Source organism: Triturus cristatus, chromosome 3_1 (genome assembly GCF_964204655.1).
Source record: "Triturus cristatus chromosome 3_1, aTriCri1.1, whole genome shotgun sequence".
In the NCBI taxonomy this organism is placed as follows: Eukaryota; Metazoa; Chordata; class Amphibia; order Caudata; family Salamandridae; genus Triturus; species Triturus cristatus.
In genome coordinates, this window is record NC_140583.1 from 302,065,585 (window position 1) to 302,078,226 (window position 12,642).

Below are 12,642 nucleotides of genomic sequence, written 5' to 3' on the forward strand. Positions count from 1 at the left end.
TCGGGGACCCCAGCTGAGACTCAAGCCCGGGGAAGGACCACCGGAGCTCTCGGGCCCAGACGCCCGGGGGATGACTGCCCGGGAACCATGGAGCCCGTCCTGGGCACTTTGCCACGTCGTGGGCCGGAGTAGGGAGCCCCGAACGCCTAGGGAGGTGTTGTTTGGGCATAGCCCATCAGGTCCCCGGCAGAGAACGCCAGCCCGGGAGGGGTGTCCCAGCATACCTTGCCCTAGTAATCCGGAGGAAGGCTACCCCTCTGTCTGGGAACCCGTGCGCACTGCAAGGCTCAGGGGACCCTAGGCGCGAACGTGCCCACCTCCTGGAGCCCTGGCTGGGATCCGGGAGGCAAATGAGCCCCCATCGGGACTTCCAGGCCGGCCCGGCCATCTGGTTCCCCCTATTGGAAAGCATTGCGTGCAACCATATGGCTGAGGGGAGAGGTCGACCAGATGGCCGGGACCGAAAGGACTCCCATCTGCCCACCCTGAGCCTTCGCGGTAGGGTTCCCGCCTGCCCACGCAGGGCTCAGGGGCTCCGCTTCCCAGGGGCTCGGGGACCCCTCATCGGGACTTCCAGGCTGGACCGGCCATCTGGTCGCCCCATTGGAAAGCATTGCGTACGACCAGATGGCCGAGGGGAGAGGTGCGACCAGGTGGCCGGGACCGAAATAACGCCAATCTGCCTGCCCCGAGCTTTCGCGGGTGGGCTCCCGCCTGCCCTTAAAGGGCTCGGGGGCTGCAGGGCTCGGGGACTGCAGGGCTCGGGGGCTGCAGGGCTATGGGGCTGCAGGGCTCCGGGGCTGCATGGCTCGGGGGGGGTCTCGGAGACCCCACGCTGGGCTTTAGGCATGGGGAGGCCCGCAAGCGCTCCTGGGGCCTTAGCCGCCCGGTGGAGGACTGTCCGGGACCCATGGGGCCTTGCAGGTCTCCGGGGCTCTGCACCAGGGACCCTTGTCCCGGGCAGATGGACACTTGGCAGGCCATAGGACGGGGGCTCCCAAACCCCAGGCCCTGACCAAAACCCAGGCCCCGGGGCCGGTCCCTGTTTCTAAACTGGGAGATCGGGGAGCCTGCCCAGGCATGAGGGACCCCTGTCCCGGGCACCCAGACCCTCAGGACGTGAGCTCGTTTTCCACACATTTTTCCAAAAATTCTGCGTAGTGGCGCTACACCAACTACGCCCTGCCCTAGTTTTGAGCCCATAGAACCGCCTGTACCTTAAGTAGCCAACTACCTAGCGCTCTTGTATAACTCAGGTCTCATATATACAACAATTAACTGTCATAGATCTGCTATTTCCGCTAGTCATGCTTTGATTAAAAATGTTGCACTTGGGAGTGATCCTCTAATAAGAAGAGTGATGAAGGGTCTGAGATTATGGAGACCTCCCAAGGTTCTTTGGGACGTCGGCTTAATTTTCAAGTTATTTTCTTCATGGCCAAGTAATGATTATGTTTCTCTTAAACAAATATCCTCGCAGCTAGAGAAACTGTGTGGTGAGTTGTATGAGAGTGTAGGAGAACAAGGTCCTGGAGTTTAGAGCACAGTGTGTAGCTCAATTTCTGTTGTCTTGCGTTAGACCGTATAAAGCGGTATCTACAGATACTTTAGCCAGATGGGTGCATATGGTTATGAGTGAAGCATGTATGGATCTTTCCAGGTTTTGGGCCCATTCTTCCAGGGGGGCTATGGCTAGTAAGGTTTTTTGAAGAGATCTTAAAAGCAACGGATTTGCTGAGTGCAAATACTTTCGCAAAGTTCTACTTAAGACCTTTGGAGCATGTAAGTTGTGTGGCGTTGGATGGCTTTAAGTATGCATAATGGTAGCCTCCGGTCTTGTAATGACATTGCAATTCTGCAATTAACATGCAAAGAGAATCTTGATTTCATTAAAGACAATGAAGGCTAACATTATCCCACCCTCCTCACCTTTGAGAAAAGGGAGAACGATGGAAGAGGTATGGTAAGAAAAAAATAAAAAATGAAAGAAAAAGAGAGAAATTGAATTTAGTTGAAATGATTAATTAAATGTTGGAGTTTAGTCGAAATGATAAAGAAATGCCAATCTATGAGTATTGTTTGCGTTAGAATGCATTATATTTTTCTTGGTTTAATTTAAAAGTTTATGTATTTTCAGACAATTGGTTTTAAACTTATCAGGAGAAGATGTTATCCTGTTTCGTCAGCCTAAAAGAGGAGGAAGACTGCGTGCACTGGATATTTGTATATTTTGATCATTCTAGATGCTTTGTGATGTGTACTGTTAATATTCTTTAAAGGGCTGCATGTTGGGGCAGCAATAAAAGGTTATTAAATAATGTTAGCCTCCGTTGTCTTTAATGGAATCAAGATTCTCTTTTCATGTTAATTGGAGAATCCCCATTCTCCTCCATCACCTCCATTAAGTGGCTATGATATCAGAAGAAGCAGTCACATGGTTTGAGCCTTCCAGTTTGATTTCAGCCAAGGAGTATGACTAGGTGGCATTTCATACTCGTCAAGCTAGTCTCCTGCATAATCCCCCTGAGCTCCCATTCTCCCAACCATGCTATAACATTTACATTAACCACCTCCTGAACCCCACATCCCCACCCAACAGTGGTGCACCATTGCTCAAAACACATGGATGCTTCTGATGGATGCTTCTAACTGCAGATCATTTGCCTGTAGTATAATCCCCAGGCACCAAATCGGTGTCTTTAAGGAGACCCATGCTGCATATTTTTGGCACTTTTCTGGCTCCCTCTTGGAGCGCCTTCAAGCCCCTAGGATCTGAGGGCCCTCCAGTCGAGTTACTACCTGCAGATACATCCTCGGTGCCATATGAGATCCTAGAACCTGCTTCCAGTTCTGCACCAACTCTGGTGCCAACTTCCATACTGCCTCCAAGACCTGCACCAGCCCCTTCTTCATTGATGCTGGTAGCAACGTTAACAAAGGGCGAGCCCCTGCCTACTCCAGTGTCCAAGTGGAGCCGAATCCGTATAAACCACCGCCCAAGGTCACGCTTTGACTCCACTCTGGTACACCCAGTTCCCATGCATTCTGATTCAGACAAACACTTCATCAACCATGGAGCCATACTTAGAGGCTCTATCATCTTTTTAGCTCAGAATATGACCATAGTTTGCCACCACCCGATAATGGTGATTGTGATCATATATGTGCTTGTATGTATGTATATATATATATATATATATATATATATATATATATATATATATATATATATATATATATATATAGCCAACCTAGCAATAGGGGATTTAAACACACTAACTACCCTATTCGAACTCAACAATGATACAAACAGGGATAATCTGACCATGGAAGAAACAGATATCTGGGATGTAATCTGGGATGTAATGGACATTACCCACAACTCAGCCGCCACTACTGGTTTTAAACCCCCTTCGACATTTTTACCCACGCTACCACACGATGGCATAGACACATTCCACGACAATGTCACCAAGGCCCTCATTGGTCTGAGAAACAAATCACACTATAGTAACAAGTCTAACAACAATCTGTCCTTCAATCAGAGACAGATTCTGAAATCACTAGCCGATGACAAAGACATAATCATCCGACCTGCAGACAAGGGTGGGAATGTGGTAATTCTGGACAGAGAGCAATACATTGCTGAGGCCCTCAGACAACTAGGGGACACCAATTCCTATATGCAAATCACCAGGGAGGTGTATAATGAAAGTGTCATCATCATATGGGACAAACTCATCACTTGGAGGGACAAAGGGATCCTTGAGTGGGAGGAGTACTGTTACCTTAAAAGGGATTTTCCCAAGATACCAGTGCTTTACCTTCTACCCAAGGTCCACAACAATACCACATCCCCACCTGGCCGCCCCATAGTGTCCTCCATAGGAAGTGTAGCGGAGCACATATCCAAATATGTGGACCATTTTCTCAGGGAATTTGTCACCAAGCTCCCCAGTTACGTTAGGGATACTAAAGATTTCCTAGGCAAACTAGAAAAGATCAAATGGGAGAATGGTTTACTCCTTATCACCTTGGATGTACAATCACTGTACACCATAATTGACCATCAACAGGGATTAGATGCATGCAGACACTTCCTTAACCAAAGACAGATAAAATATTTGGAACACAACGACATGATCATTGAAATGACAGAATTCTGCCTCACCAACAACATCTTTATCTTCAACGGTACCATCTACAAACAGCTGATTGGTACCGCGATGGGTTCCTGTCTGGCCCCAAGTTTTGCCAATCTCTTCATGGGCCTCTGGGAGGAGGAGATATTTTCAGAAAAGATTGCCATCAAGAATTTGAGCAAAGTAGCACTTTGGCTCAGATACATTGACGACCTTTTCATTATATGGAAAGGTAGTCACACAGAGGCCCAGGAATTAATTGAAGAACTCAATAATAATGACCGTAACATACACCTTTCAGGGAGCATCAGTGACAACATGGTCGAATATTTAGATGTGAAGGTTGAGGTGAGATCTAACATGTTACATACCTCTTTATATCGCAAAAACACAGCAGGCAATAGCATCCTACATGCCCTCAGCAGCCATCCGGATACCCTCAAATGGAGTATCCCCTATGGTGAACTGCTGAGGGCAAAAAGGAATTGTAGCAGCAGTGAGGCTTTCGAGAAAGAAAGCACAGAGATGATTGAAAGATTCAAACTTCGAGGTTACCCTACCTGGGTCCTCAAGAAAGCGATCTGTAGAGTAGAGTCTGTGGATAGAAAAGACATACTCAGGGATGATACAACAGTGATGGAGGGAACTGGAGATGCAGAGACGAGGGTGATCATGACCTATAATACGGAGTCTGATGGTATCAGACATATCTTGTCTAAAAATTGGAACACACTTAAAAATGATAACAGCATAGGCCACACTTTCAAGGACAGACCTAATATCACATACAGGCGAGGAAGAAACCTAAGGGACATACTAGTACACAGTGATATCACATTGACACAAGACAGAGGTATCCAGAACCTTAGAGGCTTCTTCCCATGCGGTCACTGTAAAGCGTGTTCGGCCAGTACCTCACGTAAAACATACGAACAAGGTCACAATCAGAGAGTAATAACCCAGTTCCTTACATGCAGCACCACATTTGCTATATATGTGATAGAATGCCCATGTGGCCTATACTATATAGGCAGTACCACCCTGATGGCCAAGAAAAGGATACTCGAACATAAGCGGGCCATTACTAACAGAGACCCTAAATACCCAGTGGCTAGACATTTCCAAGAACGACATTACTCTGACTCCTCACTACTGAAATATTTTATTTTGGAACAAGTCCGATTAGATCACAGAGGGGGTAACAGGACACTCAAACTCAGACAGAGAGAGTCAAAATACATTGTAGATCTCCAAACGAAGGCTCCTGGGGGTATGAACCAAGACGAGGAACTTTCAATACATTTGAAGAAAGAGTAATCCTATACGTTTTGTTCCGACAGGTCAACTCAGATGACTGTTATGTGTAACCCTGGATGTACCTTCTTTTGTTTTCATATGTTTTTCTGACTTGTCAGCTAAATGTTTATTTCATGTTTTTAATTGCAGGAGAGAAGGAAGGTACCTACCCACTGCACAGGTCGCCTAACCTTTTCTTCGGAGTCACTTCTTCACTTTCACTAAGAGAAATGGGGCACTTGGATTGCGATTGGACACCTCCAGAAGGGCACAGAGAGCATCAGGATAAGTGTATTTTGGTTATTGACTGACCCAGGGCATTTGCTTATTACTGTTTTTACACTGCTTATTTATCCTCTAGAATTTGGTAGACTAGGTGTCATGCACTTCACGAGCACTATGCCTGTACCTTTGTGTATGTATCTATCATCATCATGTGCATTGTTCAGGGTGATCTATGCATTCTTGTGCAGCGAGCATACGGAGAGACAATGGTCCTAACAAGCCAATAATTATTATGTTGCTAGCACAATCACTCACCCTTCCACAGTGACTTTAACACCTTGTGTCATGTCCATTGCACGCCTGAGATTTGTCCTGATACTCATCGTTTTAACTAACCTTGACGCTAGATTTACTGGCTATTTCAGCCATGACCTCATAGCATAGCGGTTTATCATTACTTTGCAGGGCTCTTGCACTCGCCAGGCGTTCCTGATCATTTAGGACACAGAATAACGACGCTTGCAATCTATCATGTATTTTACTTCACTTTAAAGTCACTTGTGAGATACTCCGGCATGTAACAGCTTACCGTGCCGAACAATATATTTGTCACTGTAATTCACATCTCACACGTGAAATAGTAGAGGATGTTTATCTTTTCATTTGCATTGTTGGTCTTTTATGCATTTCGGTACTTTGAATCTAAACTACAATAAGTTATCATCGATGTTTACCAATGCTGACCTTTCCAAGATGGCGGACGCTGTCTTTTACATAGTCCCATTTTGACTCCACTGCCCTCAAAAGTTGTGTCCGTTGTATATAGTTGCATAAAGTTAATCATTACACGGTTCCATGTGAGCAAGGCTGCGGATGCAGTCGAAACGCGTTATGGAATAAACCTGGTCACTATTACAACCTGGATGTGTCGTTTACTGACCTGAGAGCGCACGTATCTTTGAACTTTGGTGATATATATATATATATATATATATATTACCTACTGGCGGTCGCCAGTAGGTAGTTATAGTTAGGACCCCTTTTCCATAGGAAATCCGCAACATTCTATTTTGAATAACTTTGGCGCCGGTCGACGAATCCTCGCGAATTTTTAAAAATAGGTGGGGCGCTACGCTCCGCTCCTACCCTGAAAGTCTCGGGGGGATTCGTCAAGCGGGGGCTGAGATAAAAGGGGGGTCCCAAAACGCGTTTTTCCCATGCATTTTTCCATAGGACCTTTAGACAGGGCTACAGCCCGAACGGCTGAACAGAATTACTTGAAATTTGGCAGAGAGGTAGTCCCTAGGTCAAGGAAGTGCCTTTTGTAGGTTTGGTGTAAATCTGTTCAGTAGAATCTGAGAAAATAGCCTTTTAATCAATATATATATCTGTGGCAGCTTACCGTGCGCTTACGGTGCGCTTACCGTACGCGTACGGTGGCGTGCGCGAGCGCGATTCTGATTGGCCCTTAGATCTTAGTAAACATTCGAATCGGTCGAAACCAGGAAGCGGCGGCCGCCATTTCGTGTTTTTCACTCAGAAAAGTTCAAAGAAAACATTTATTATTTTTTTTAAAATAATCGCGGGGTACGCGTACGGTAAGCTTACGGTAAGCTTACCGTACGCGTACGGTAGAAAAAAAAAATAAAAAGAGAAATAAAATTCAGATTTAAGTGTTTAGATATTAGGGGGCTCTAAAAAGTTGTGTTTATGAAGTGATTTTTTAGTGGTACCTACAAGTAAGTACCGATGCAGAGTCTAAGGTTCAAGAGGAAGACTCTGTTCCCTTCATCATTGAAGTGTACACCATCTCCTCTATAAATGTCTTGCATGTCGTAACGCAAGTTGTTGTGGTAAATGGAACCCATACCATAGTCACGGAGGAAAGCAGAAACAGATTTGTTGACGTGCTTTCTTGCTTTGTCAATCTGCGGACAGAAATGATTGGACCAGTTCCATTTTTGCCTTTGGCATATGTTAGAAAACACAAAGGCAGTTTTAGGGAAAAGTGAAAACAGTTGTGCAAAGGTGTCCTTCATAAGCATTTCCAGACCTACCCCAGTCAAAGTGCCTAGGTCATTGCCACCACAGTGCACTATTATGAGGTCAGGGTGTTGGATTTGCATGAAGGATTTCACCAATGGCATCAATTGGTGCCACTTTAACCCTCTCTGACCAATCCATTTAATGTCTACATTTGGCAAAGCAAGGTCTCTCACCATACCTGTTTTCTCTGCATACTTTTCACTCCAGAAGACATAGCTGTGCCCAACAATCCACACTGTGAACATCTTCCAAGGAGATCTGGATGCACTCAGGAGGTGTAATTCAGTAGAATGGGAAAATGAAATGAAAGACAGTTTGGAAATGGAGGCATACATATTTTTTTCATAAAAAAAAGAACTGATTGGCTGTTTCATACCATTCTAGAATAAAAACTAGGCTGCATGTGTAAATTAATAGAAGCATGTTTTGTATTGGTACAGAAAAATGTGTTACAAAAGAACAGTACTTTGGATTTGCTGTTAGGTTTGAAAAGTCAAGCACTCTTGCTCTGTGGAATTGAAACATTGTTTGGCGCACTTCTGACCTAACTCCACACAGCAGTGTTCCATGAGCTGTTGCTATGGTAGCAGGCAGAAGTCAAGTTGGGGGAAGGGTACTAGGCAGAAGTCAAGTTGGGGGAAGGGTACTTTTGGAAAAGGGTTGGTTTTCAACCAATAGAAAGAGAATAGGAGAGAGGTGTAAAGAAAAGAGATCCTGGCTCTGATAATCTGCTGTTTGAGTGCCACATTTCTTTCACAGCTAACTAATTTTAAAGGTGAGTTTAGAGTTTGAGAGGGGATGTATATGGTAAATTAAGAAATGAATAATAGAAATGGAATTCCTTTTGTTGAAGTTGTGTTTATCATTTTCTGTTTTGGGAGAAATTTAAATGTGAGGAACATGTAAAATAATATGGACTATGTTTTCACGATAAATTAAGGTGTACTGGTATAAAAAAAGAATAGTTTAAGGGTTTGAGGTTGGACTCAGTAATGCAAATACATTCAGCATCACTAAGGCTGGTTGCCCTTGCTGGAATGTAGGCAGTCACCCAGGTTACACATGGTGGTGGTCTGAAAAAGCAGTTTGGACATGTGCAATTAAAAAAATCTGAAAAGTGGATTCATAATGTGTCAGTCTGTAAAAGTGATTATCACTTGTCAAAAAAAAGAGCAGTAAGTGTGCTTTCAAATTGGCAAAGAAATTTCGTTTTGTGACTAATGTGAAAATATGACTCTGTGTGCATATAGGAATTACAGGCAGAGATTTATTGTGTACTGCTCTGGTGATTTAATTTTTGCATTAGTAGTAAAAAGGGGGAGTCATTTTTTGGTGCAGAAGCAGACTCTTAGCACACACCCAGCTGCTTACCATGTGGAATCATGCACAGTATTTACAAGCAAGTGGGGTTTGAGGTTTCAGCCAGTAATGCAAATACATTCAGCATCACTAAGGCTGGTTGCCCTTGCTGGGATGTAGGCAGCCACCCAGGTTACACATGGTGGTGGTCTGAAAAAGCAGTTTGGACATGTGCTGTTTTCAGAATCTGAAAAGTGGATTCATAATGTATTTTTCTTTTCCAGAGGGGGAGAAAAAGGTGAATGCTCAATTGGTCACTTGCATACTTTGTGGTCTGGTCCACTTTATCTCTAAAAGATTTAAAAAAATTAGTTATTAATTTCTCAAGGATCTTGAGATGTGGTAATTGATTTTTAGTGTTTTAAAAAAAAAAAAAAAAAATACGCTTACCGTACGCGTACGGTAAAAAAAAAATAAAAAAAAAGTTTCAAAGAAAAAATAAAAAAAAAGTTGAGAGGTAAGGTTGGCTCTTATAAGAGCCGTTGGGTTCATACAGGGATGGAGGAAAGAAAGAATGGGAGTATTATGAGCGTCTACAAACATGCTGGTCTATCTTATTGTTAATAAGGGGAAGACTGATCTCCCCAAAAACAATAAGACCACCACATCTTGTACACCTCATTTCAACCCTCCCAAATCGAGGGTTGATGTCCACAGGAAAAGAAGAAGGTGATGCTCCCACATCAGAGGAAAGGCTCAGCTGAGCTGCCGATGATGTACTCGGCTGAGCATCTGAGGCTGGGCTCTGGTGACTTACTGAAGGGTTTTCTTCAGCATGTCGAGCAAAGGTCCTTGGGTGTCTGTCCTGGAGGTGTCTCTTCATAGAGTGATTTCCAAAGGAGTATTTCCTCCTTGGATTTCCTCTTGATAAAACACGACCACAAAGTTTGCAAGTGACCAATGGAGCATTCACCTTTTTCTCCCCCTCTGGAAAAGTGAAATACTCCCATACAAAAGAAGTCTTTTGTTTCCTCCTTCTCTGGATCATGGTGGTGCTGCTGGCCTCACTCTCAGAAGAGGTCTGCTGTTCTGCCATTGTATCCCAATGTCAATCCAGCTCCTGCTCCTAGAGAATCACAAGCAGAAATGAGGGGAATGGGTGTGGTGTGGGAAGAATCTGGAACTGAAAGTAGTTTCAACCAATGAAAAGTGTTCTTTCAAGCAGTAATGAGGGGAATGGGTGTGGTGTGGGAAGTTTCTGGAAGTGAAAGTAATTTCAACCAATAAAAAGTGTTCTTTGTAAGTCACATGACCTGCCGTGCGCGCACGTGACGCTTACGGTGCGCTTACGCAGCGCGTATGTCACAATCGCGCATGCGCATTACACGCCCCTGCATACCCGCGACGTTGCGTGAGTTATAGTTGCCTGCACTAACTATAACGGGGGAATTTCATTGGTTTTTTATCAGTAAAATTTCCGCTAACTATAACATGTGTGAAACCTATGGTTTTTTCAGTGAATTTGCAAGGTTTTTTAAATGCTAATTCCTAACTATAACGTGTGTGAAACCTATGGTTTTTTCAGTGAATTTGTACGTTTTTTTAAATGCTAAGTTACTTTACGCCATTCGTGGCGTGCGCGCCCACTTAACGCAGTTCGTTCCGTGCGCGCACGGTGCGCTTCGCGCACCGTGCGCGCACAGTGAGCACTCGGTGCGCTTCGCGCACCGCGCGCCCACTTTACGCAGTTAGTGCCGTGCCCACGTTACGCACCGTGCGCACATGGAGGACATATTATGCGCTTCCTTGTGATAGGTAATCTGTTAAATTTAATTTGTAAGTGATGACAATAATATGCCATGCACAGAGAGTGTTTTTTTTTTTTTTATTAAAATTTTTAGCGTAAGCGCACCGTACGCGTACGGTAAGCGTAATCGGCGAAATTTTCAACAAATAAAAATTTACCGTTTTTGGCCTTGGGGGATCTTTGAGGACTCAACTAGCGTACCGTAAGCTGGCTCAGATGTATATATTGATTTAAAGGCTATTTTCTCAGAATCTACTGAACAGATTTACACCAAACCTACAAAAGGCACTTCCTTGACCTGAGGACTACCTCTCTGCCAAATTTCTAGTAATTCTGTTCAGCCGTTCGGGCTGTAGCCCTGTCTAAAGGTCCTATGGAAAAATGCATGGGAAAAACGCGTTTTGGGACCCCCCTTTTATCTCAGCCCCCGCTTGACGAATCCCCCCGAGACTTTCAGGGTAGGAGCGGAGCGTAGCGCCCCACCTATTTTGAGAAATTTGCGAGGATTCGTCGACCGGCGCCAAAGTTATTCAAAATAGAATGTTGCGGATTTCCTATGGAAAAGGGGTCCTAACTATAACTACCTACTGGCGACCGCCAGTAGGTAATATATATATATACATATGTATATATATATATGTTAAGGCATGTCACTAAACATTGTTGAAGATCTCGTATCATAGGGATTTTCCTGGTCCATGATCTTTGTGGTTTGAAATTATTCAGATCTGCCGTGGGAGACATATCGTTTTATGGAGGATGTAGTCTTTTTCTCCGTGGCATGAAATCTTTTGATTTAGTATTGGAGTTATATCGAAAGATACTATTTCAAATATTACTAAAGATCCCATATCTTGGCGATAATATCTTGGCCTGTCTGGTCCGGAACTTTTAGGATTTACTATTGGAAATATATTGTTAGGCCTGGTTATGACAAATTAATTTGAAATCTTTTGGATACAATTGAAAGTTATCTCATTTTAATTGGATGATCAGTAAATGATCTACCGAATAAAGAATTCATCATTTTCAGAACAGGAACATCCATATTTATTGGGACAGATTTTGATATTTATGTTCTCAGAACTGTATGGGCACATTAAGTCACTGGCCAGGTAACCAGTGATCTGTGTGTGTTAGGCAGGTTTCCTTTTAACCTTTTGTGCTATTTTGTGTATATATATTTTATTTAGCCTCTTGCACTCCCAACAAAAGAGTGCTTCATTTGTAGTAGTCATTAGATGTGCAGCTAGGGTCCTGGACCTACAGCTGAATTCTGTGGAAGCCAAGACCAGTATAGTTACTGAGATTATGCACCCTGGGTCATCATTGCCTGAGCCCTTACATCATCTGCTTAATGAAGCCCTAACTGATACTATTATGGTTACTTGGACTAAGCCTTGCTGTTGCTCACTAGTGAACAGGCAGCTAGTCAGACACCTCAGACTGGTGCCTGGTGACCCGGATTTTCTAATGCATTATCCTACAGCTGAGAATGTGGTGGGTCAGGCTTTCACTAGCAAAGTAAATCATATTGCACTCCCCACAACTCATCCTGACAGGGAGTAGAAAAGATTAAGATGTTAGGGAAGCAAATTTTCTCTTCCTCCAGCTAGACATTGAGGTCGGTCAGTGCGGTCTGCTTATTAGACCATTATACACATGCCTTCAGAGACATGACCAGCAAGCTCTTGCCGACAAACCTGTGGGAGTTTTGAGCCTCCCTGGCTCAAACCATTCAGGCCAACCAAGATGCAGCCAAATATGTAATCATGGCTGATCTGGATACTAATGTTTGTTTGGGACAACCAGTGGGCACTAGTGCGG